Genomic DNA, 6,000 nt, shown 5'->3' with positions numbered 1-6,000 from the left:
TACAATTCAAGAAAAACCCAACCCCAGCCATGATTATTCTTGTGTTTTTGGTCAATTATTACAAAAAGTGCTATAAATAAAACAGAAACAGGCAACCGATATATCAGTTACAGTTGAAACCAGAAGTTTACATACACTGTGCAAAAAGACACATAACACTTTTTTTCTCACTGTCTGAAGTTAAATCAGACTAAACCTCTCCTGTTTCAGGTCCGTTAGGATTACCAAAATTATTTAACTTTTGCTAAATGTCACAATAATGAGAAAGAGAATTTCTTAGAGAATTTTATATTACTTTCTTTGAGGTCAAAAGTTTACATACACCAAAAGTACTATGTCTTTAAACAACGTGGGCAAGCCCAGATGATGATGTCATGGCTTTTGAAGCTCCTGATAGGTTAACTGACAACATGCGAGTTAATTGAAGGCACACCTGGGGATGTATTTTAAGGCCACACCTCAAACCCTCTGCTTCTTTGTTTGAAATCATGGGAAAGTCAAAAGAAATCAGCCAAGAAATCAGGGAGAGAATCATGGAGCTCCACAAGTCTGGTTCATCCTTGGGTGCAATTTCCAGATGCTTGAAGGTGCCACGTTCATCTGTGCAAACAATTATACGCAAGTATAAACATGGGAATGTCCAGCCATCACACCGCTCAGGAAGGAGACGGGCTCTGTGTCCCAGAGATGAACGTGTTTTGGTCCGACATGTGCAAATCAACCCCAGAACAAAAGCTAAAGACCTTGTGAAGATGGTAAGAAAGTGTCATTATCCACAGTAAAACGAGTCCTGCACCGACATGGGCTGAAAGGCTACTCAGCAAGAAGGAAGCCATTACTCCTAAAGAAACATAAAAAAGCCAGATTACAGTTTGCAAAAAGACACCAAGACAAAGACCTTAACTTCTGGAGACATGTCCTGTGGTCTGATGAAACTAAAGTGGAGCTGTTTGGCCATTATGACCACCGTTACATTTGGAGGAAAAAGGGGGAAGCTTGTAGACCTGAAAACACCATCCCAACTGTGAAGCATGGAGGTGGCAGCATCATGTTGTGGGGCTGTTTTGCTGCAGCAGGAACTGGAGCTCTTCATAAAATAGATGGCATCATGAAGAAAGAACATTACCTGGAAATATTAAGGCAACATCTCAGGACATCGGCCAGGAAGCTAAAACTTGGGCGCAAATGGGTCTTCCAAATGGACAATGACCCTAAGCATACTGCCAAAATAGCTAAAAAGTGGCTTGAGGACAACAAAGTCAATGTCTTGGAGTGGCCATCACAAAGCCCTGACCTGAATCCCATCGAAAATTTGTGGGCAGATCTGAAAAGGCGTGTGCGGGCGAGGCGGCCAACAAACCTGACTCAGTTCCACCAGTTCTGTCAGGAGGAATGGGCCAGAATTCCAGCAGAGTACTGTAAGAAGCTTGTGGAAGGATACCCAAAACGTTTGACCCAAGTCATGCAGTTCAAAGGCAATGCTACTAAATACTAAGGAACTGTATGTAAACTTTTGACCTTGAAGAAAGTAATGAAAAATTCTCTAAAATATTCTCTTTCTCATTATTGTGACATTTAGCAAAAGTTAAATAATTTTGGTAATCCTAACGGACCTGAAACAGGAGAGGTTTAGTCTGATTTAACTTCAGACAGTGAGAAAAAAAGTGTTATGTGTCTTTTTGCACAGTGTATGTAAACTTCTGGTTTCAACTGTATATTCGTTAGCTTTATGCCAATGATTGTTAGACTTGATGACAAACATCAAGGATACAGCAAAGGGTGACAGTAATGTTAAGAAACTACCTTTTTGACATGGACACAGTTTTATTACAAAGTAATGCTGCTATTGTTGCTGTCGTGGTATCTTAAAATAGTTTACGCTGCTTGAATCATGAGGCTTTGTGCTTTTAAATGATACTGACTATACATTTGATTCAAAATAGGTTGATGTCCCGAAAAATACAGCAGCAGATTTTTCACTTATGGGCTAATGAGTTTAAAAGTATAGCTTGTTTTAGAAAAGCCTTTTGGGCGAGGGGTTCATGTGATGATGGTATTGTGCGCTGACATTCATGATTTTAAAAATAAATCCCAAGCTTAGTGTTACTAGAAAATCAGACTGATATAACAAGAAAACTTGGATGGAATGAAAATGATGTAAATTTGGTAACTTTGTGCTCCTATTTTAAACATCTTACTTGAAGCCAAGACATGGACAAAGCCCAGTTTGAAGACTTACCTCTGGTGCTGAGGTCACATGATGAATCCTTCCCATAAGTTTGTCTCTTATGACGCCCAGCTTGAGGGTTTGTTTCCCTGGTTCAGACTCTACTGGGCCTCCTGCAGAGTATCCTGAATCATAGTAGACAGAGAGAAATTCATAAAACACAGCTGTGTCTGTGCTGAAGACAGGACACTACATCACTGTTTACCAAAGACAACTGCAGTACACTACATAGATTGTTATGTATATGGTATGTACACCCACAAGAGATCAATTTCTGGCACTAATCAGTAGTGTTTGTTTGCGGTCTTGTAACACTGGGATATGATCAGCTCCGTAGCTTGTTTGTGTTTTAAACACCAAAGTGTCTCTTGTCAGGTTTGTGCTCAGATTTCAGTCTTGGTGAACTGAAAAGAAAACTGGACCTCATAAAACCATTCGTCCAAATTCATCAGGTTTGTCGGAGCACCGGAGCCTCTCTTTGGCTTTAAAGTCAGGAGTGAATTCAGCGAGTGTGACCAAGCCTTAATCCCCACAGACCGTGGCCTCATTCCAGTAATTGATTCTCATTCAAGTGGATATTGATTGTCCCCATTTAGAGATTTCAAGCAGCCATTTGTAACACTACCAGTCTGATAACTCCCTCATCTCACTCCTTTACATCTCTTCTCCTCCTCACTGTCCTGGCTGTTTCAGTAGGATGCTGTGGCCATAGTGATTCTGTCACCGTGATCATTTTTCTTTCGTCTTCATTGTCACAGATATTACATAAAAGCTCAGTTAAAATAAAACTTTATTTACTGCACTCTGCTGTAACTTTGGACAGTCTAATGAATGCAGAGAAAGTGACAGATTTACAAACAAAATATCTCCTCAATTATTCTTTAGCTTCGCTGTCTACATGAACTAATGAGCTGACTTGATAAATGAATGCTCAAAATTGTATATTCAAGATATTAAAGACGCTTAACCACAACAAATCACATGAATTCCTCTAAAGTCTGCAGGGACAGCAGTTACTGCTACGCTGACTAGCTAGCTTTTAGCATGCTATTTTATCTGGTCTAACTGATTTCACCATTAAGATTTAAGATTTTGCTAAATTGTTATGAGAGAATTATTTCAAATTCACTTGCATATAATGTCTGCGCATTATCAAAAATTAAATGTTTGATCAATTTCACCTCTTTCTGCAATGGTTTCTTGTCGGCTCTGTCCCTACAGCGCTGGCAGTTACAGAGCAACCTTGGACATTTATCTACCACCATTATAGTGATAGATAAAGCTACAAGAAGAAATTCACAGGGGTCGTCGCAGCAGGTGAGACGCTCTGGGACGTAAGAGGTGAGAAATGACAAAATGTTGAAGGTATAGTGGTGTATGAAATCTGGTGCAGGTTGGATTTTATGAGGAAATGTCTAGATCTATCCAACAGTCTTCAGTAATTTAATCATTTCCTGCGTGAGAATTAGAATTTCTTGGTCGATGATTGCCCCAGGCTATTTAATTACACGACTTAATTACATAATTACTCTGTTAATTACAGGGGGTTTAATAATTACCACATTTCACGTTTTGAAGTTGCAAACACTGTGTGGCTACTGTTACTTTGTTGGTGTAGCTATTGTATAGCAGCATTAAAACTTCAGGGGGTGGTTTGTCAGGTTTTAATCATGGGCTCAAACCTGTAACAGTGCATCAGTAAGAGTGTGTTTCATGTGACCCTGCTCAGTGTTAATCATTACATTTAACACTATAAAAACAGTAGCATTTACATTTGCAAAAACAAATTCAGTAACTAAAGTATTGGTTAGTGTTGATTTTGGTGATTAACTGAGTAAACATGTAATTGAAGCTTCTGGGTTTCTGTTTGCAAAGAGACATTCACAATTCTTATTTTTGTTTTTTATTCTTTCTTTGCCAATGCCAGGCCCCTTTTATGTGAGAAATTGGGACGCCCTAAAGATACATGAAGAGTATTAAAATACTACACACCCACTCAGGTGTTTTCATTTACTCTGACTCACTCCGAATCATAATAAAAGTGGGAGGGGCTATACAAAGTTTTAAGTGATGTCATTAAATTTAGCTAACATAAGCCAGGCAGCTTTTAACCAGGTGCAGACGAGGCCCAATCAGGTAACATAAGTGACAACACCGGTGTCGGTGGACTGTTTAGAGGCTATAACACTATTTTATGGTTTCTCTATCAATAATTACAATAATTAATTAATCAATAATTACAAAATAATAAGACTGAGGAAATAAACACAAGATCTGCACCTAATTTGTTTGAGCCTGGAGGATCCTGGAGGATCCTGGCTCATTCATTGGTTTTATTGTCCTGTAGAGACATCTATTGGCTGCTAGTAGTACTTTCTTTGTGCTTGCACAGACCACAATGGTCATTTATACAAAGTCTTATTATACAAATTTTATTGATCAGTGTCTCAATTTTGTGATGCAGACAGATGCACAGATGTGTTACATTTATTGTGGGATTGTCCCATGCTAGATTGTTTTGGGTTTCATATTTTCTACCTGTTTTCTAAGTTTTCGACGCTCCGAGGACACAACATCCTTAGAACTAATACTCAAAGACGGGAAGACATCAATCCTACTTTCTCTCCAAGAACTCTTTGTTGTTATATGTTTAGAAAAATTAGGGTTGTGTCCTTCAGTTTCATACCTTAAACTGAGTAAAGATCACCTCATTTTCGGGTCTTTGTTGTTGTCCTTTATAATTATTTCTGGTAAGGATACACTGTTGCTATGATGTTTCTTTTGTACATACGTGTCCCTGTGAATGTGTCCCAGACTCATAAATTCTATAGTTTTGAAATCAGAAGATTGTTGTCATCTGTTTTTCAGTGTCAGTGGTGTGATCACAATCACCTTTCCTGACTAATAATTAACACACAAATAAGTTCAAACTCTGGGTGGAGTGAAATTGCGATTACAGTAAGTGATTTTCATTTGTCATAGACGGAAGCAGGGGTGCCAAACATACGGCCTGCAGGCCAGATCTGGCCAGGGAGTCCAGCTCGGCCCGCCGGATGACTTTGCTAAGTGCGAAAATTACAGAAAGACATAAATTGCATTTCTATGAGAATATGGAGGTTTATGAGTACAAACATTTTGTATTGTTTTTTTTAATCGATTCAGTAATTGTTTCAAAAACAGCATAAATGCGATGTCTGCTCCGGAGACAGAAGCGCTCGTTGCCACAGGCAGAAGCGCTCGCTGCTAGGGAATCCGCAGAGGAGAGCCCAGGCAGATAAACAGTGGGCTGATGTCTGAGTTTTTGCTCTTTATGTTCCTAGTTTATTGTAGAAAGACCTTAAAATAGGGTTTATCATCCAAAAACCTTCACCAATGATTTACACATTGAGAAATATTGTCGTTATGTATGCGTTATTATGCTATGAATTTACTGGTCTGGCCCACTTGAGATGAAAGTGGGCAGTATGTGGCCCCTTAACTGAAATGAGTTTGACACCCCTGACTTACAGTAAAAAAATTAAATATTTCCTTGTTATTTAGAGATCAAAAGTGAAATGCACGCTTTGATTCAAATATTTTATAAGTGTTTTGTGCATTTTGTGAACATATCAAAGAAAATATCAGAGACGTGTTATCAATGTATGTATTAATCAGTTATTCCTGTTTTACTTATTGACAGAGTTACCAAAATCAGTGGAAGGGCAGATGAGGCCTATGTAGGTTGATGATTAACAACATTATTTGTTAAAAGGTTACACATTTTAACACATAAA

Source organism: Embiotoca jacksoni, unplaced genomic scaffold (assembly GCF_022577435.1).
Source record: "Embiotoca jacksoni isolate LCO1_2020_lvr unplaced genomic scaffold, fEmbJac1.0.p SCAF_10, whole genome shotgun sequence".
In the NCBI taxonomy this organism is placed as follows: domain Eukaryota; kingdom Metazoa; phylum Chordata; class Actinopteri; family Embiotocidae; genus Embiotoca; species Embiotoca jacksoni.
The sequence above is the reverse complement of the archived record's forward strand: the minus strand, read 5'-3'. Positions refer to the sequence as shown.